Raw genomic sequence first — 21,873 nt, 5'->3', positions numbered from 1 at the left:
TTTTCCAACTTGCTCCTTGGGACATAACCACCAAGAGAGGGCTGTGACAGTAGGAGAATGAAGGAGTGACGGGGGACTGGGGCAATAAGAGGATGAGGGTGGGAGCCAGTGTGTAAGATGGCAGGCTATTTATTCATCATTCATCTCCCATTTCCTTCTTTCTTTCCTTGAGTCAGGGTTTTGTTCTTTCACCCAGGCTGGCTAGAGTGCAGTGACGTGGCTCACTGCAGCCTCAAACTTCTAGGCTCAAGAGTTCCTCCCACCTCAGCCTCTCAAGTAGCTGGGACTACAGGTGTGTGCCACTACACTTGGCTAAGTTTTTTTTTTTTTTTTTTTAATTTTTGTAGGCATGGGGTCTTCCTATGTTGCCCAGGCTAGTCTCAAACTCCTGGCCTCAAGTCATTCTCCCACCTCAGCCTTCCAATCATCTCCCAGTTCTATCAACTGTATGTTAGCTACCATTCTTTTCTCTGAAGTCTGTCTTGATATTACACTACAGTTCAAGCAGAAAGAGCTATTTGGGAAGAAGCAACTATGGCTCTTTCGGCCAAGTGAATTTGACATAGATTTTGGAAGAACTTCTTTTAAAGTAATACTCTAATACATATTTCTGGAGACTCAGAAAACTTATGAGAAAACAAGATAAAGAATGAAGTAAAGAAAAAGAATAAAGGAGAGAGAAGAGAAAGAAGATGGGAGGTAACCACACAAACAGGCAGACCTAGAGCCCGTTGATGACCAGTGGATGTATTCTCATGCACAACCGAAAACTCAGATTTGCTTCTTCAATGACACCAGCTTTCAACCAGGCCACCAGGACAGCACAAAGCTGACAGCTCTGTCTCTGTTAATGAAGACGCAGAAATAGCTCAGCCGTGTGTTTTGACACCAAAAATTCACTGTGGAGTTAAAGATCAGTTTGTTTGGAACGTTGCAAACTGTAAAAATCTAAAAGGTTTTTAAATATTAATAGCACTTGAATGGTTTTCTCCCAGATGGCCACAAAGCTGACTATCGTTCTCTCCTAGAACCCTCTGCTGTTTATCCTCTAAATGTCCCCAATATAAAACAGTTTTAATCTTTTGTTGCTGCTGTAAAACTTGATCTACTGTGGAACAACATAATTAAGTGTCAGTGTCTGGATGTATGGAGTGAGAAACAGACAGAATAATCCAGGATGTATGTCACTAACAATTTAGTTTATGGCTCAGTGATAATGGGATCCCTGATTATTAGCAGGATGCCTGGCACTGGAGGCTTCTTAGCTCGAAGCCCAGGTGTGTGGACATATGAGGTGGCAGAGGCAGTGCTGGTAGGAGCACGTGAGCCTCACTTTTTGCCTATCTTTTCTAGTTTATTTGCCTGTTAAAAGTCTACATCACTCTCACAGTACAATTTTAATGTAAAGCCAGTTGGAAAGGAACAACAGTTTGATTTGAAAGATTTGATGTTTCATTATACTTGTTCTTGTGAAAATTATGAAAAGGTTGTGAATTCAAATATAAGTGCCAGAGAGCTACTGTCTTGATGTTATGGCTTGCTGGCAGTGTTGGCAGGCAAACCCAGAAGGTGATCCAAGTTATACCTACAAACAACGCGAGTTATGAACAGAGAGGAAGAGGTGGGGAGGAAGGAGTGAAGACAGAGGGGACAGAAAGGGGAAGAATGAGAAGGATCAGAAGGAAAGGGAAGAGAGGATTAGTATTTTCTGGGATCAATTCCCAAATAAACTCTCTCTCTCTCATATATATATATGAGAGAGAGAGAGAGAGTTTTAGGTAGGTATTTAACTATATAACTATATATAGTTGTATATATGTATTAACTCTCTCTCTATATATACACATACATATGTATATCATTAAAAATTTAGAAAACTACACATGTGTATATATATATACACACACATATATACACACACACATATATATACATATACACACACACACACACACACATATATATACACACACATACGTGTAGTTTTCTAAATTTTTGATGATTTGGTTGTTATATGACTTAAATGCTTCATAAATCAGGCAAAATTTCACCTCCAAAATGAAGATATCCCTACCTCCTGTCTAATCCTTAAGTCAGAGTTTTATCTTCCCTGTGCAATGCTCAGAAAGGCATAACAACATTTATCCCATTTATTTTCTTCTTTCTCTGTTTTCATAGCCGACAGGAAATATTTCTGATTGGCAGAGGGTTTTTCTTTCAGCAGGTGGAGTGGCTTATGCCCTGCCAACCTGGGAGTATTTTGTCTGTTGAAAGTGACTTTGTATGTGGCTGCTCTGACCCCTTCTGTGTTGGTCATCTTAGGGTTTGCATCTCAAGGAGCAGGCTTCTTTGATGTTCCTCAGTGAGGGGCTGGGTTGGGGGGACTTGTGGTGCAGCACACAGTTTTGGTTGCCCCATGCCACACCCTTTGGCCCACCTCTTCACTCTAACTGCAGTCAAGAGGTGAACTGTTCCTGGCATCCTAATGGCTTCCCACCTCACATGCCTTCAGGCAATCACCTCTTCTGTCTCAGGGCTTTCTCTGAAGCCTTAGGCACAGTCTGTGTGTGTGAGCTCATCCCAGCAGTGCATACATGTGAATGTCCCTGCAGACAACCCTCAACCACTGGGGGCTGAGAGTCAGGGAATAAATACTTCTGCCTCTTGTTTTCTGTAGGGACAATTCTGAGGTACATTCTACATAGTTGCCCAGAGGAACCTCAGTGGAAATGAGCCCCAGGCTTCACTGTCTCACTCTCCCCACTTCTTCAGTTTTGTTCTCTGGGGATCACTTCCCAAATAAACTATATGTGCCCTGAATTAATTATACATGTAGTTTTCTATATTTTTGATAATGTGGCATTGCCGCCTTGCTGACTAAGGAGGGACTGCCTCTATCAGGGTTGGTCAGTTCTTAGAGATAGCAAATGAGCCCTAGAGAGCATGCCTTTCATATCCAAACCAACCAATCCAGAGCCCGTACTGTGAATCAACTCCTCTATATGACTCCTAAACATGAGAGGGCAATAGTTCTTTCCCATAATTATCCCAGGCCAAGGTACCAGACCACTAGAGATAGTCCCTAAATGCCAGTTCTAACCCTGCATATCCTGCCTTGCCTGGCTCTTCCTGCAGAAACCACTCTAAGGCCTCCTGTGCACCCTTTCCCCTCACTCCCTTTGCCTCCTGACTGGGCCTGGTCCTATCCCGTGTGGCCCCACAGGGCATGGCTGCCCCCTCCTCTTAGGAACTGTGAGTAACAAACTGTCATTTCAATGGTGGTTACCTCCTGACCTGTTGGCCTCATAACACCTGAATAATAATAAAATCTATGCTTTAAAACAGTCCCAAATTCTTATGTCAGGCTCTGATTTCAGAGGAACTCAAAGACTGATGATTACCTATACATATTTTCTAGATGAATGCATGATCCAATGATTCTCAAGAGGTAATTCTACAGAGGAGGAAGGGGAAGAGCATTCAGTTGAATGCCCTCCACTGAGGGGTCTGTGAATATGGGGTGACCACTGAGCTCACCTGCTGAGTCATTTAACTACATGTCTCACATCCTTGCAGCACCTACTGTATTATTACCCAGCACTCCTTTCCTTAAGGTGTCTTGGAGAATCATGGACAGCAAGTAGCTTGCAACATAAGACGCCAGAGGAGAAAATGAGGTTAAGAAAATCAAGAAATTAAGTTAAGAAAAATCTGTTTAAAATAAGAAACACATACTGCCCTTGCTAGGGGATAGATTTCCCATTTTTAAACTGAGAGTACATTATAGTTATATGTTAAATATACATCACAAGAGGATAAAGAATGAAAGTCAAAACAAGTTGAAGAGAAAGAAGGAAGCAGTATGTATTTGAGCCTCTCAGTGAGAAAAGAGACCATTTTTCATCTCAGGCCCCAGGGTATCTGTTAGTGCATTGGGAGAGGTAATTCATTAAATGAACCTAAGGTTAATGCACCTTCAAAAGAGAGCAATTTATCTCCTCTTCTTCAATAGGATCAGGCCAGGAGGTTCTACCGCTGGAAAAAAAAAAATCATCTCGGTGAGATACCCCTGTAATGATCTCAGGTCCCCTGAATTCCATCTTTCTCATTTATTATACCTACGTGACTAATGCACTGGGTGAGAGGATCTGTATTTTCTCCTCAAGGTGTAAGTACTTAAGTTATCTCTTGAACACCAGGATATTTTTATATTTCTCTTCATATATTATATATTCTCCCTCCCCTACTGAATTCTCCTATTCCAGCCTGACCGAAGCGCAGCCAGGGAGGCATCAAAGAGGACAGACACGCTAGTTTAAAGGAGTTACTTAGAAATTTTAATAGCCTATTTTAGAATAAAGTCAATAATAGCAGTTACGATGTTATTATAAAACCTGCTGAGTTAACCAAGTGAAACCAAGGGAAACAAACACAGCCACGAGTGAAATTTTTCATACTAGATTGCCCGAATTCTGGTTTATTCTCAGAAAAATTATTCAGCTTCTCTCTCTCTCTCTCTCTGTGTACGTGTGTGTACATACATATACACATACACACATATATATTTATTCACATATATATATATACCCGCATACACACATGCATATTTCTAGAATTTTAACAGTATGTCAAGCACTATGTTGGTCATGGAAAAAAAAAAAATATTAAGTCCTGGTTTCTGCCCTGTTTATGGTAGTCACTCAGAGACTCAGCCTGATCGAGGCTCCACGTTGGCTAGGTGCTTGCATTATTACCTTACGAAAAAGGTGGCATGATAAATCATGTATTAGCTCTCAGTCCCTTCACTCAGAAGTGAACTATATCACTATTGCCCACATGTCATTGGCCAAATCAAGTCATATGACCATGCTGAACCCTAAAGGGGATAGGAAATTAAAATCTTATCTTTGGGCTAAATGGCAGGAAACTAGAAATGTTTGATGAATAGCACTAATGTCTATGACATTTACCAATCAACAGTGGTGAAATTTATTTCCCTTCAGGGTTTATGTAACTTTAGCTGAGTTAGAGTTTATTGCCCAAGGCTGAATATAGTTCCAAAAAAAAAAGAGCAAGAGTCAGTTCTTACTATTTTAAGGAGGACAATTACAAATTGCCAAGCAGAATTGCTAGATGTATTTCAAGGTCAAAAAACTCATATTCCCTTAGGGACAGTGCCTTATAAATAAAGTCATTGTCATAAATGACAGTGCATTTAAAGAATCACACACCAATCACATAGAGTTTTCATCACCCGAGTCTCTCCGAATAATAAATGTTTCACAATGCACTTGAGGCATCATCTCATGACCTGGGCTTACAATGAGGAAAGCACATCTTTGAAAAGTATGAAGAGAAGAATATGGGCTTTCACACAAAATGAACAGTGCTGCATCCACTAAATAGTCTGGCTTCACGGGAAACTGCTAGCACTAAAAACAGAGGGCCCTGCCCAGACACTGAACCTGATTGGAATCGGTTAACCCTAATAGGTTAATATACTAACCATGTTACTTGAGTCTGTGGAGATACAGAGGTTTGAACACACGCCATTATGGTATTTTATTGTTATCTGAGCACAAAGTAGGTATTTCCCATTTTGATCTGCTACTTCTTTCTCCCCTGGCTCCTTTTCAGCATTGAACCAGGGGCAGAGGGAGGTGAGGGAAATTACACTTTGATATGGAATTGAAGCAAGTGGTCAGTTCTGCTTTGTCAATGATAGACAGCCTAGACAACTAAGGTCAAATAAGACTGGAATAATTTATATGAGAAAGTGAGGACTTTATGCAAAAGTATATTAATATATCCAATCAAAGGTGATGGCTGTCTTACCATTGAATGTTCTTTTCCTATATTGATGTGCTGAATTTTATAAAAATCCTACGATTGTGTTTCTGAAAGCCCCCATTATATTCCTGTGTAGGGGATGGATGGAGTGAGAATCCAGGATAATTAAGGATATCAGAAGTATCCTTAATACAAGAAGAAAAAGGAAGAAAAACACAACTTTTTTGAACCTCCCTTGTGAAACAATTTTTTAAAATGAACCAAACATTAAACAATCAATTTCTGAGAACACAGAACAAATTGCTTACTCATGGATAATTATGAACAAATGAACAAATAGCAGGCTTGGAGATTATGATAAACCCTTAAAGGAGAAATATAATTAATGATGATGATAAAAATGCTAAGTATTTGTAATAATAATTATAACATGTCTGTCTCCAGAGGTCCTAGTTTTTAATGTTCCTTTTTAGAAAACATCATCAGAATTTAATCAAAGGCACTGAAGGAAAATATGGATAATTTTCTCCTTAACTACACCGAACGTCCATGTAAAAGCTCTTGGTTATCATTGAGAGATGTTCCAGTAAGCACTGAAATGGCCCCTGTTGTGCATAGGGACAGCTGTCTCATTATCCAATAACCTTAAATGTTGGGTGTGCATACAAGGTTCCTTTCCTCCTAGGCTAACTTTAGTCGATCCATAATAGATCTATTAGCTAAAGATTTATCTAAACCATTTTAAAACTTATTTATATTGTGAATATTTTTTCCTTTTGGGGGGTTCAAGTGCTTAATAAGATTATTGAGTTTGATGTAAGGCATATTTTAACATGTCTGAAAACAAGTATCACAGAATTCATAGCTGGAAAAGACCTCGGGTCATCATAAAGGGACAATGTCATTTGCCTAAAGTCACACAGTCAGTAAAATGAAAATCCTGGCTTCTGAAACCAGTTCACTGGACTCCAAAGCAGCCTCCTAAAACTAGCTTATGTGCCAGTGAGGTCTGAAGCAGTGGCTCTCAACCATCAATCACGTCGTTGGCTCTTTGGCAGTTTGGTGGTGCTATGGACACTTCACATAGTAGTGTTTCCAAACGAATAAAATACAATATATAGGATTACAGAGAAAATGATTCATACTAAAATACGCTTCTTAAAAAAGACATAGATATTTTAAAAACTTGTGAGATATTAATATAGCCATCATTATTAGCACATAAATAGAAATTAATTGAAGTTTTAATAGCTAGCATACTTTTGAAGCAGTTAGGAACACAAGTGAGGCTTCTAAGATATCTGCAAGTGCAGTGTGATACAAAAATACCTGAGACTTCCATGGGAGGCCAAGTTTCAGGCACTGCTGTAACTTTTGGAGTTTAAGGACTACATTCATCATTGAAGGACATTTAAATTTCAGTTAGTATTTAGTGAACAATAAAATTTGTTTTTTTCCTATTCTACTTCATGGGCCCAAAGATTTTGAATCCCAGACTCCAGATTTACCAGATTTAACCCGAATAATGTATTCATACATATACCATTGTATATTTGGGTATACCATCTCCAACAAATACTTATTTAGCACTTCTTTTTTCCTTGCTGCTGTCCTAAGTCCAGAAGAAATACAGTGAAGAGTTCCTGTTTTATGGAGCCTAGAATTTAATTATGAAGACAAGATCCACACACACTGGTATTTTAAAATATTCCGTAAAAGAAAAAAGTAGACTTCAGATCATTGGAGGGCAAGGCTATCTAGAATCTGGTGCCAACTGAATGCTAAATGCATTAAAGCAGGTGTGCAGGTGAACAGAACATGGGCGCTAGTTTGTCTGCTGACTGCCTAATCCACCAGGTATGATGACGGAGAGAAAGAATAAGTGGTACAAATAACCTACAAATCTAGATAGAGAGCCACATAGCCAAAGCAGATCCCCCAAAATGTGAAGCAATACATCAGCAAGGCTCAGACTAAATAGACAAAGTTCAGGGCTCTCCAGAGAAAAAAAAAAAAAAAAAAAAAAAAAAAAAAAAGGATGTTTTCACTGCATGATGAGCATAAACGGAGGTTTTTGGGCAAAGACCCCATTGTCTTTGGTTTACATTCACTTTCCATCCATCTGTGAAAGCATACATATACCCCAGTCTTTTGCTGACATACGTGGTTCCAAATTTGATTCCTAGGCTGGCAAACAAGGAGTCATTTCTTATGAGTGAGTGATAGACGACACTGCATTCCTAAACATTTTCTCCCCCAAATTCTCAAAAGAAGTTTAAATGTCCACTTTGAAACTTGATGATAAATGGTGGAAACTTATTTCCTTCTAATATTGGTGTTAGAATAAGACTTATTTAGCAAACAACAGATTTGTCATCTCTGAACTAAGCAGGAGAATCGCATCTGGTTCATAGTTTAGAAACTGAGATTTCTTTTGCTTTTATTGAATACGTTCAACAATACAAAGAAGGGAGCGCCTAGGTAATTTTAACTCTGTTATCAGACCATCTAAGTCATTACATTTATAAATTAATTATGTAGTAAATTTAATAATAGGTAGAAGATATCTGAAACCAACTTCCTTTAAAGAGTTCCTAAGCTAATAATGACTATACTCACCAAAAATATGACATAACTGCCTTGAAACTTAATCTGATCCACTTTAGCCCAGATAAATGATACAGCATGTTGCTTAAATGAAATCAACACTTGTTACACACTCAGGAAACTGTAATTTTGGGTTAAATGTTGTGAATTATTTGAAGATAATCTATTTGGAAACCATAGAATGAGCCACCATAGACATTTCGAGACATCAGAAAGAAAATAATTCAAAAGAATGTTATATTATCTCATGTACCAAAAGTTGAAACTATTAAAAGCTGACAGACTGATTTTTTTCTTCTCAAATGGTGAGTCTGTGTTTATTCCCTTTTCACCGGAAACTCATTCATTCATCAATTTGACAAATGTTTATGGGCACCCCTAGATGTCTGGTAATAGGGAGGATACAAAGATAGAGTGTGATCTATGTACTTAAGGATTCGCTGATACAGTAACAAGATAAGATGTACACACAATCAACAAAGTGTCAAGCTCCACATGGTTAAAGAGGATTTCTTCATATCTGCCCCCACTGTATTTAAGTCCACTAAAGCTCCCATCATGTTACCATAGAGTTGTTTGAATGCCTGCCTCTCTACTGAAACATCAGCTCCTGAAAGATATGGAGGTCATCTTATCATTTTGTCTCTAGTGCCCACAATATGACTTGCACGTATATTTTAAACATATATTAATTGAATGGAAGGGCAAGGGTATTTCTAATTAGCATTATCAGAGAGTGTTCTTGGATCAGCGAGGTTTTTAAGCTGGCGTGTGAAAACTAACATGATACTTTCCTCCTGGGGAACTGGGAACACTGCATTTCCCAGAATTGTCGCACCTGCCTGGGATCAGGTGGCTGAGTGCTGGCCAATGTGGATGAAAGCTATGAAGGCCACTCTCAGGTCCAGCCATGAAATATTCCACGTGATCCTCTATTTTCTCTCTTTTGTCCACATGGCTAGAAGTGGAAGACTTGGGAGGGTAGAACCACATGTTGGAAGGACCCTAAATCCCCGAGTTTACTGCTTACAGGAGACTCACTCAACTAGGAGGATGACATTGGCCTTTGTGTGAAAGAGAAATAAACCTTTATTAAGTCACTGAGATGCTGGGGTTGTTTATTATAGCAACTACCCTATTCTGATGGACACATGTGGGTAAAATATTGACAGGTAAAAATAGGGGGCAGTGGACGGAGCAGGTCATTCCTTTTGGAGAGGATGACATGAGTTAGATCTACAAATCCATGGGAAGGCACCCAACCCCAGTATTTCCCCTAAAGATACAATTGTTCTCTTAGCTTACTTTTAGTTAGGATATCATGAAGCAGGAGCAGTAAGCTCATGGGCCCAATCTATTCCTTTAGATGTTATATTTGTCTAAGGGAGTGTTGGTCCACACATTATAAAAAGTTGAATTTTAGCCGGGCGCGGTGGCTCACGCCTGTAATCCCAGCACTTTGGGAGGCCGAGGCGAGTGGATCACGAGGTCAGGAGATGGAGACCATCCTGGCTAACATGGTGAAATCCTGTCTCTACTAAAAACACAAAAAATTAGCTGGGTGTGGTGGCGGGTGCCTGTAGTCCCAGCTACTCGGGAGGCCGAGGCAGGAGAATGGCGTGAACCCAGGAGGCAGAGCTTGCAGTGAGTGGAGATCACGCCACTGCACTCCAGCATGGGCGACAGAGCAAGACTCCGTCTCAAAAAAAAAAAAAAGTTGAATTTTTTGTTGCTAATAATTTTTAAAAGGGGAGGGTTCCTTGAAAAATTCGCTATCCGAATGATTCAGGCTGAGTAGCATCTGATCCCTTTAAATAAGGCCTGGGTTCTTTAACCTTATGCAGCATCCACCACTCCCTCCTGCCTCACACCAGGTCTAGTTCCAGCAGATAGTTGAGTTTGACACTCCTTCCTTTCAAGCGATTAAGGATTGGGGTTCCAGGCCCAGGCAGTGACTGTGTGTTTATTTGATTGTTTATCCTCATCTTGTTCCAGGTAGTGATTGTACCTGTTCCAGGGGAAGATGCACACTTACAAAAATGTTAGTGGTGCGATAAAACAAGGGCTTTTGTTCAGGATGTGATTGGGAACACCACAAGCCTATCATCCTGGATGCTGCCAACTGTTTTGGGCTTAACACAGCATTGCTGGTCTAGCCATTGCAATGGACATTAGGAAGTTTTACTCTCTTCTCTCTTCATTTCTGCATAAATGATAATTATTTCAGAAAGAATTGCTTTATTTGAGTATATGCTAGAGGTATGGGTCATGGGGAAAGGATAATCCAGAATAACTATCTGAGTGCAATATACTAAATAAGATCTTTTTTTTTTTCTTTTTTTTTTTTTTTTTTAAGACACAGGGTCTTGTTCTATATCCTAGGCTAGCATGCAGCCTCAAACTCCTGGGATCAAGCAATCCTCCCACCTCAGCCTCCAATATAGGTGGGACTACAGATGCATGCCACCATGCCTATTTTTATTTTATTTTATTTTATTTTATTTTATTTTATTGAGATGGCATCTCATTATGTTGCCCAGGCTGGTCTTCAACTTCTGGCCCCAAGTGATCCTCCTGCCTCAGCCTCCCAAAATTCTAGGATTATAGGAGTGAGCCATCATACCTGGCGAGATCCCATTTTTAATTGCTGAGAAATGGGAATGTAGAATTTCTGTGATTTTTTATTATGACTACAAGTTTCCATTGACTGCGTTATTTTCCCTCTTACTTAACACAAGCAGTGTAAGTGTATTCTGAAGTTCTAGGATCTGGCCACCATTCCATGTGGGCTAATCAAGGCAAGAAATGCAACCAAGTACCTCTACGGATGGTGGTGGAAATGAGAATGGGAAGACAGAAGGCAGCTTGTACAAAAGCAGTTATAATTTTACAACAAAGTAAACCCAGCTTCTGACCAGAAAAAAATGATGCATTGACCATATAGCTCATAATGATATTTTCATTTGTCCATTTACTTGCAGGTACCTGTCTGCACATGTTTATAGATGTCACACCAATGAAAGTATAGGTATGTTTAGGATGCACCCTTACAGTTAACACATCCTAAATAGAGTACCTCCATGTCAGGGCCAGAAGATTAAATGAATAAGTGAGTAAAGAAATGCTGTGTGAATGAATGAATTTCATAAAAGTATCAACTATCCTACACAATACCAGATGGCTCTAGTTTTTCTACACAGCAAATCAGGAAGTCTCCTAAAATATTGATAGAAAGAGATGCCTAGGGGAACACACCTGCATGCCTCTAAGTTATAAATAATGCTCCTGTGCTCTGAGTACAGAAAAGATAAATTTTTGTGCTCATTGATATAAATTATTCTTCCCTCATTAAGGTCTAATGAGCCAAGATTAGGATATCCTGGATTCAGGGTCTTCCGCCCCAGGAAAATCAACTAGGTTCTTTGTGTCTGAGCTTATGACTTTGTTAGCTGGTTTCCTGGCCCACATTTTTACATATTTCCCCACCACCTTTATTCATAGCTCACTAGATTGTAAATGTAAGACACAATTGCACAATCATTTACCCTGGAGATTTAAGTCAGCATTAAACTTACCAATAGCTTTATTGCTCCAACAACCCATTTGATGTTTTATTCTCCTCCCTCTCTCCACTCTCTTATCCCCAACTAAATGAATTTATAGTTTTGTTACTATGGGAAGACAGCTTAGGAATATGAAAAGATATCTGAAGCAAAACAGCAGAAGCAATAAAAATTAGATGCAGGGGTTTACTTAGACTACTGCCTTTTAGGGTCTGTTCTTTTGCTAACCACAAATCTGGTTTCAGATTTTCATTCTACTCAATTCTCCAGCAGAACAGATGTGAAGGTCCTGTACTCTAGGGATATGATCTGACCACCTATTTTGTAATAAGTTTTTTTTTTTCAAAGTGATGAATTGATTCTCAACAAAAGGAAACTTTCTTTGAGCAGAGCATTCACTGGATTTAGGAAATCACAACCTCAAGGGAGGCAAATAATATTCTTCAAAGGCATAACTAACTGCAAATGCAGGGGCCCATCATTTCCAAGAGGAATTGAATTTAGCAATACAAAGCAAAGTCAAGGGATGGACATGGTGAGATGTGTAAAAATATAAGGCAACAGGAAGAGGAATGTTTCTCAGACTTGAATGTGAAAATTCACATCAAAATGCATTCCTAGAAAGTACTAAAATAAGGAATACCATCTATAGTAATCCAAGCATGCTATCCAAATACAACAACAAACTAGTTCTAACAGGCCGGTCTTAGAATTAGAAAAAAAAAGGTTATATAACATGGTATATGTAAAAGGAAGGAAAACACACACACACTTTCTAATATGCATTGCTTAATATTTAATCCAAAAGGATAGACATATAACCCCAACACACTGCTGTTGGCCTTTGGCAGTTGAGTACTTTGGACAAGCATTAATGGCAATATTAATCCAGAGTAATCAATATGGTCCTATCTCTCAACCTGAATCCTGATATTTTATTCTATTAATTAATAGCTATTATTAGGAAGAAGATTCCATTGCAGCATTAGCTATAATTGCAAATACAGTTGACCCTTGAACAACACAGGTTTAAACGGCAAGGCTCACTTTATACAAGAATTTTTTTTCCCAATAAATAAAATCAGTGCACTGTATCTACAGATTCTGCATCCACCACCAAACGTGAATCGAAAACACAGTATGTGTAGGATGTGAAACCTGTAGATATGGAGAGCTGAATTTTGTCTACTTGGGTTCTGCAGGGCCACCTGTAGGATTTGAGTATGCTCTGATTTTGGTGTGGTCAAGGCCCCCCTGTATACAGAAGGACAACTGTAATTAAAAACAGCCCAAATGCACAAGAAAAACATGTGTAACTTATATTCTACTTAACTAATGGAACCACTACATATAAAGTCATTATGAAGTCACTGTAGTAACCACAGAAAATGTTTTGACATAATTAATAAAAAAATTGGAACATAAAATTGCACTTAGAACATGATGATTGTAACTAGAAAAAAAACATATCACATTTTCTCGATTTTATGATGCTGTCCATTTTGAGTTTTTTTTTTTTTTTTTTTTTTTGAGATTTTCTTTGTAGTTTAATACATGATCAGCTTTTGCTCATTGGTGATTTGAAAAACTCTGTAAAGAACAAAATTGTATTTGTCTACAATTAAGTTTATATATTTACATATTCAATACATATTTGAATGTATTGTTTATTCAAATACATTATCATATATCGAAATATTCCAATATCCAATATTAAAATATTTTTGAATATTCAAAACAGTTTTGGTCTTATTTTTAAACAACTTAATCTGTTTAATACTGAAATAAAAATATTAAAATTGAGTGATATTAAGATTTGTTAAATTCTCATAAGTTTTCTAACAGTTTTATTGCCTTATATACATTTTTGCTATGTTACTTAGTGCATAAAGTTTATGACTACTATAGGTTTTATATCATTCTACCTTTTATTATTTTTAATATCATTTTGTCTCATTTAGACCCTTCTATTTTATTTTTATTTTTTTTTAATTTATTTATTATTATTATACTTTAAGTTGTAGGGTACATGCAGCCATAAAAAAGGATGAGTTTGCGTCCTTTGTAGGGACATGGATGCAGCTGGAAACCATCATTCTTAGCAAACTATCACAAGAACAGAAAACCAAACACCGCATGTTCTCACTCATAGGTGGGAACTGAACAATGAGATCACTTGGACTCAGGAAGGGGAACATCACACACCGGGGCCTATCATGGGGAGGGGGGAGGGGGGAGGGATTGCATTGGGAGTTATACCTGATGTAAATGACGAGTTGATGGGTGCAGCAGACCAACATGGCACAAGTATACATATGTAACATTTTGAGGTTTTGAATTAAAACTAACTATATGCTGGCCATGTGCAGTGGCTCACACCTGTACTCCTAGTACCTTGGGAGGCTGAGGCGGATGGATCACTTGAGGTCAGGAGTTTGAGACCAGTCTGGCCTGTAACCAGAGGGTGTAGATATTTAGGTGTAAGGACAAAACAAGCTTCTAGAGAAGGGAAAAGCTGGGTAATTAGCTATAGAGGGAAAAGTGTTCCCAGAGAGGGCACAGCACATGCAAAGGTCCAGTGACATGACCGTGCATGGTGTGTCTGTTGAACTAGAAGTTCCTCCAGGCAAACACTGCAAATGAAGGAAAGGGGAATTCACTTCTGAAATTTTAAAACCTTACGTGATATTAATTTTCTACTTATCCCTAATTTACCAGATAGGAGTTTAGATTTTGTACCATAATTTGTCTGGGTGCATAGGCACCATAATTAGCTTGAACTATACCCCATCTAAATTTCTACAAATTCAATTAGATTGAGCAAAAAGCTAAATGGATTAAAAAAAGTACTTTCAGGTTCCTTATAATCAACAGTCATTTTAGTTGATACCAGCAAAACAGACTGTTAGGGACTAAATTGTGTCCCACCCCAAGTTCAAGTTGAAGCCCCAAGCCCCAGTACCTCTGAAAATAAATGTATATGGAGATAGGGCCTTTGAAGAGGGGGTTAAGTTGAAATGAGGCTATCAGGGTGGGTGAATCCTAATGCAATCTGACTGGTGACTTTGTAAGAACGGGAAATTTAGACACACAAGCGAAAGAAACCAGGGACACACGTGCACCAAGGGAGGACCATATGAAGAGTAAGCAAGAGGGTGGCCATCCGCAAGCCAAGGAGAGGAAGCCAAACCTGCCAACACTTTCATCTTGGACTTCTAGACTACAGAACTGTAAGAAAATAAATTCCTATTGTTTAAGCCATCTGGTCTGTGGTATTTTGTCATGGCAGTCCTAACACACTAATGCACAGATGCAATTTGGGAATCATTAAATTGTCCAATAATATCAAAATGCAAGAAGGCCTAGGTGTTGATTAGTAAGAATGACCTTGTCAGTGCCAAAAACACATTAATAGCATCACTTGTAGCATGCTGTAAGTCATAGGTAGGAGGGAAAAAGAGTATCCAGAGTCCCTGTGCTCTCAGCATCCTGTGGACTGGTATCCTTGGGACTGGGCCAGTTGGATGCACTGTAGACTGTTCTTGGAGAGGGGCCACTTTCCTTTATTTAGAATGAGAAGAGAGCTGTCTTGTAAGCAGGGCAAAAACAGTCTGGGGGTGGGTGCAAAACAGTCTGCACCCAGATGCCACCTTTTTAGGGCTGATGTCTGGGAGTGTTAGCTGCTAGCATCTGGCAATTTGTGAAACTTGGGTTCAGGTGCAGACACTCCTCCAGGAGATGGAGGGGGTGGAGGGTAGGGGGGAGGGGGCTTTGATTCCAAGTAGCTTGTTACTAGGCAATCCAGGAAATCTGGATGGTAATTTACTAAACAATCTGGCTTGTCTCTGCACAGGTAGAATTGTTTCATATTTGTCAATAAAAATAAGTTAGCACAAGCATGAGGTAAAGTGCACAAATTTTAAGTACCATTTGATAACTTCTTATATATTTACTGGAGGTAACCACCACCCTAGGCAAGATACAGAATATTTCCAGAGAGCCTCTTCATGCCACCTACCGGTCAATACTCTCACCAAAGGTAACTAATCACTATTCTGGATTTTTGTGTGAAATTCTGATTAGCTCAGTAACCTTGGGCTTATCTAAGAATTTTAGCAGCTACATAGTATTTACTCAGGTAACCATGCCATGTCTGCCTCCATCTTGCTCAGTCCTCCCTTATGCTTCCTCATAGTCCTATCTTCTCTTCCATCCTCTTCTTCAGCTGTTCAATTTGCCCCTGCTACACTGTGGTCACTACCCATTACCACAAAGCATAGAGAGCCATGGAAAAGCATGCTTACCCAGATGGGCTGCTTTCCATATGGAACACTGCGATACCAGGGAACTTTCTGGCAAATTGGCAGCCTGGCCTGCTGTAGTGGTCATTTGTAACATTTTATTCTGCCATGCACATTTTCCCTTCTGAGCCTGCCCCTCCTCAGCTGTTGTGGATGAATATCATGCCGATGGGAGGAGGTGCAGGACACAGAGATTGGTGCAGGTTGAGCAAGGACTCATGCAGAGACATCAGATCCCATTTTCAGGACTGATACGGAGGTTAGAAGAGAGAAGGCATCTTTCTCCTCTGCAGATCTCAAGCTCTAGAGTAACAACTTAGAGCAAGAGTTATATGCATGCATAGGTGCTGGAGCCAAACTAGCTAGGCAAATCCACTTCCATTCTTTATAATTTTGTGACTTTAGACAAGTGTCATAACCACATAGAATAACTGTGAGGATTAAGTAAATACTTCACAATCATTAAAGTTTGAAGAAGGATGCCCATAAGAAGCACTTACTAAGCAGCAGCCATTACTAAGGTTACTTTAGAGTGGAGTGCTGGAGGCATCTTCCCAGCCAGCTGAGGAGTACCTGCATGAGGCAGTCCCTATAAAGGAATACAATATCAAGAGAAGGAAGGAGAGAAAGAACTGGAGAACTGATGACAATCATTTTATGCCTGGATGAAGCCTTACCTGAAGTCACAATCACTGCTTGGGCTTTTAAGTTACATGAGGCAGTACATTCACTCTCCTATTTTTCTTACACTTAATGGAATTAAGTTTCTGGCATTCACAGTTAGAATGGATTCTGACTACTACGCCCATATAGAAATCCCACAACTCTGATGCAAAGTGTAAACTAATGCTTCCTGCTTTCAGTTATGGTTCACTACAGAAAAAAAAAAAAAAAAAAAATACATGCCATTTTCTCATTATACCAGGATATAATGTGCTTCCAGGGTAAGCAAATGACACAAGACTCAATTGCAGGTTTAATTTCTATATTCTTAAATAATAGCCATGACAGCAATTTATTCAATGGAAATTTAAATTTTCACTTTCTTTGTCAAAAATAACTGAGATGAAGTAAAACCAAGCAAGAGGAGGGAAGAAAAAGTTTTCTTGTGCTAGTATTCTGTTCTTTCTGTCTTTCCAGAAAAGGAAGTAAATTGTACAGGTGCATTTATTTACTTATTCACCAGCAAATGTCACATTCATTAGTGAAATTCTCACCATAGAATGAGGCAGATGACCGGGAAGACAGAAAAAATGCAGAGTTCAGTCTTAAAGTTCCCGTGAGGATACCTTGAAAATAAATTCAGATGCAATGGCAATGAATGAGTTAAAGAGCAATTTTCAGCAGCAGTTCTGACATGTGTGAACACAGACTGGCAGAGTTGTATTTTTCAATTTGGAAAGTCAGGCTACAGAGGTTTAACACAAATGCATACACAATGACAATCTTCACCTTCCCCTTTCCACTCCACCCCCACCAGGCAGGGAGGAAGGCAAGAAATCTGTTTGGACCAGTGTGTATTCAATCTTCTAGAACAATCTGGTGTTTCCTCACAATTCAAATAGTATTGTCATGGGATCTATGGAGTGTCTCTTTGCCAGCCAGAAACCTCTGTGGCCAGCAGTGCCTTCTGCCTGAGTATTGTTCACGCCCACTGGACTCATTCCACCCACTCGGCCCAGGAGGCTGCACTCAGCTTGCACTGCTGTCCTGGATCCCACACCTGCCAAAGGTGAGCCAGGCACAGAGCAGCAAGAGGTGTGTGGGCAAGTGAGTGCAGGGTCCAGTCACTGTGCACAGCCAGGCATGCTGGCTGCTGCGGTGGGGTGGGCAGCTCCAGACACTGGCACAGGTGCCAGCTCCATTCAAGGCTGTAGTTGGACCAGATGTACTGCACACAGCTTCTGCTCTGGGTACCCATGTCTAGATGAGGGGAATGCAGTGGCATCTGGAACCCTGGAGATGCCAGGAACCACAGAGCCCCAAAGAGGGTGTCACAGCTCTGGCTAGGGCATCCTGAAGGGCTACAGCTCTTCTCTCCTTCTCATTGCCTGCAGCGTGGAAGGATGGGAAGCATATTTCATCCCTGTCTGTGTTACAGTTCTGCTTGGGTTACAGCCATTCGGCGGGTCCTGAGTTCTTGTCCCACATCCAGAAAGAATGAGATAGACGGATAATTGGGGGATGAGCAAGGTGGAGAGGAGCTCCATTGAGTGACAGAACAGCTCTCAGGAGACCCGAAGTGGGAAGCTCCTTTCCACAGGTAGGTCCAGCTCTCAGCAGAGAGGAGACTCGTAGGAGGTAGCTCCTTCCTGCAGCTGGCAGTCCTGAGGTCTGTACAAGTGTGGCTGAGACTGGGGTTTTTATGGGCTCATAAGGGAGGAAGTGCACGCTGATTAGTCCATAGGTGGCCATGGGTGGGCCCAGATAAAGTACCATAAGTTCTCACTATGGGCTGCAGACTTCATCCGGAACTGGCAGCCCAGCCCACAGGCTTCAGGCTTGGAGGTGGGGTTTCACCAGGGACCTGTCCCTTTGTGCCTAGGAGCCTGTCTGCCTCATGCTGCCATCAACATGCCATCCACAACACCCAGGCTGTTCCTGCCAAGGGGTACCTGCAAGCCCACACTAAGCTGCCCTCAACCCCTCCCTTGCCTCCCTCCCATGCTCCTGGGTTCTCAAAGTCTAGAGAGGGCCAAGACAGCAGGGGGCTGGCATGTCAGCACTTCTGGGAGTACACATACCTGGCCAAGTTGCAATGGCATCCAGGCTCGGTCACAACTTTGCTCTGCAGCACAGAGGGTGCTGGGAGCAGGGAGAGGCCAGGGGACAGAAGCAGGCACTTCTAAGCCTGTGGGGGCAGGAGGGCTTCCCAGGCCCCTGAAAACACAGAGATTCCCAGGTCTGGAGCCACAGCCGGGCAGCTGCTGTTGCACCCAGGAGCACCGGGCTTCTGCCCCGTCAGCTTGGTAGGAGCTGGGGCTCCCGCCTATTCCTGACTCTCACTGGCTCCACGGAGCACACAGCCATGGTTGCACCTAGCCATTGCAGCCAGTGTCTTTGCAGTGGCTCCTCCAGATGGGCCGCCACTGCCACCAGTATAAAAAACTAAAAATGAAAACTACTATCATAAATTATTGTACTATCTCTTTGCTTGAATTCTCTCTCTGAAATTTCTAGTTCATCCAAGTGGCAGGCACAAAGTTCTCTTATGTTTCATGAATTTTCCAGCAGCTAAGTCAATATGACCAAGTCTACCATTAGCATTCAGCAATTAAACATTTTAAGTAGTGTAATTATACAAGAAACCTGGGTGGTAAAATGACTATCCATGATTTCTATATTCATTGTAAAAGTTTGCAATGTGTATCTTTTATGCTCATATATTTTACTTTAAAATACATGCTGGGTTATTATCTTAATCAATTTAAAATTCTTCTCCTAAATAATAAAAGCCACAAGTAACATTTTGCTACAAATAGAAGAAAGCAGAACAGATGCGAAGAAACCATATATTTAAAGATTTTATATTAAGACAAGACATTGTGCTTGAGCATAAAAATGATAAAAATTTGTCATTTATATAATAATCTACATAGTCTAAAATTACCATTTAAATGCACAATAAGAATTAGGAAAATCATGATTTAAAAGACTTGGGTGTATATGTTTGTGTTTCAGCAATGAAGTAAGTTTTCAGTGGTAAATTATGCTGCACTGAGAATTAGACTTATAAAATAAACTTCTATTACTGATTAGTAGCTTAGAGAATACAGATGCTTTTTAAACCAATGAACAAAACTTTTTATCGTGAAGTCTGTGCTTCAGGAGACATGTAGGTAAGAAAGATTAAGTCAACAATGCAATATTTCATTGTATACCATTAACCTGTACTTTTTGAGTTCATGAGGGGTAATAATAGAGTAATACTTAGATTATAGTAGGACTCCTTATGAGTGCTTCAATTAAAAATATGCAAACATGGTATCACCACGCTAAAAATTGGTTCTGCATGACTGAAGCTGAGGCCCACTGAAATGACTGTATTTATACCCAGTTATCAAGTTATAACCTTTGACTTCCCTTTAAAACTCTCTGCCAAAAAAAAAAAAAAAAAAAAAACCTGAATTAAAACACACCTTGAAATTCAGCCAGCTTCTAGAATTCACCTTAATGGAATGGATTCTCTATGCTACATGGGACAAGAGTAATGTGATGAAGGTTTTTGCATTGACATTTAGGGATCACGGCCTCTTTCTCTACAGTAAGACATTCCTTCGATTTGCCAAAGTGAGTAAGGAAATTGCCTACCCCCAATTAGGAGAAGATAAAAACAAACAAACAAACAAAAAAAAACTCCTATAACTTTGATCTGATAGTGAATATGCTCCATTGGACTGAAATAGAGAATCTTTTTGGACAGCTTCTCTTTAACTACATAGGTCTGTTTAGCAAACATGCAGTGAGTGAGTTCTCACTTTCTCATCTGAGCAAATATCAAAGGATTTTCAAGAAATCATAATCCAAACCTGCAACTATTTAGAAAAATGTGCAAAATGAATTATATGTGAGTTAAATTAAAGTTGCATAGTAATGGATAATTTCTTTGAATCTAGGGTTAAATTAATTTTCATGATTTATTATTAAGTATTTAAAATTTGCAAAATATTTGAGTCCTTCAAAAAGTAAAATAAAAAAGTTTAACACACAGACCACCCCCCCCACACAGACACACACACACAAAGTTTATATATGTTCATATTATATTTTTAATTAATATTCTTTTAAGTTTCTGTTCATTTTGAATGCTTTTTATGTCACTTGAAATATGGGGGCAAACTTATTCATAACATGCATGAAACCTTTCAAGCATTTTCTCTTATGGATTAGTAAAAATAGTAAATTTTCAGCAAGCCATATACACAGTAATGCTTCCCCAATTAATTGTATTTTCATTTTAGTATGGCTCTACTGGAAGGTTGCTAATAAATTGCTGGTAATTATTAATCTACACTTGACTAGTCAATGTTCAGATCTTTTTCAAGAGAGGCACTCCATAAAGATTTACAAGTTTTGCCTAGTGAGGGGTTCACGCTTCTAATCTAAAAACTTGGGAACGCCAAGTCTAGAGAATGGCTTGAGCCTAGGACTTCAAGACCAGCCAGGGAAATATAGTGAGATTCTGTCTCAACAAAATTTAAAAAACAAAAAACAAAAAAACAGTAGCCAAATATTGTGGCAGGTGCCAATAGTCCCAGCCATTCAGGAGGCCTCATGAGGCAGGAGGATGGCTCCAGCCCAGGAGTTCAAGGCTGCAATAAGCTATGACCGCACAACGGCACATTGAGACCCTCTCTCTAAAATAAAAAAGAAGGAAAGAAATATTTACCAGTTTTATAAAGGCAAGTGGAATTTCTCTTGGTAAATCTCAATATTCCTTCCCCAATTTGTTTTGTCCTGTCTCCAGATTTTTGGCCTTCTTTAACTGACTCATATCAACCTCCATTTTTGTTCCACTGGAGTCCCTGAGACTATAAGATTTGTAGATTTTTCCTTTTTGCCTCTTCCTCCTTGCCTCTTCCTCCACTGTTGTACACATTTTGGGATCCCTT

General features: G+C 39.7%; 1 protein-coding gene across 4 annotated transcripts in view; it reads right to left on the bottom strand.

Moving 5' to 3' along the window:
• The window catches only part of MACROD2 (MACRO domain containing 2), a 2,143,045-nt gene that overhangs the window by 916,485 nt on the left and 1,204,687 nt on the right, over positions 1-21,873 (bottom strand). The gene's annotated exons all lie outside the window — the stretch shown is intronic.

Source organism: Theropithecus gelada, chromosome 10, assembly GCF_003255815.1.
Source record: "Theropithecus gelada isolate Dixy chromosome 10, Tgel_1.0, whole genome shotgun sequence".
Classification (NCBI taxonomy): Eukaryota; Metazoa; Chordata; class Mammalia; order Primates; family Cercopithecidae; genus Theropithecus; species Theropithecus gelada.
This window is presented reverse-complemented; position numbering and strand designations above follow the sequence as displayed.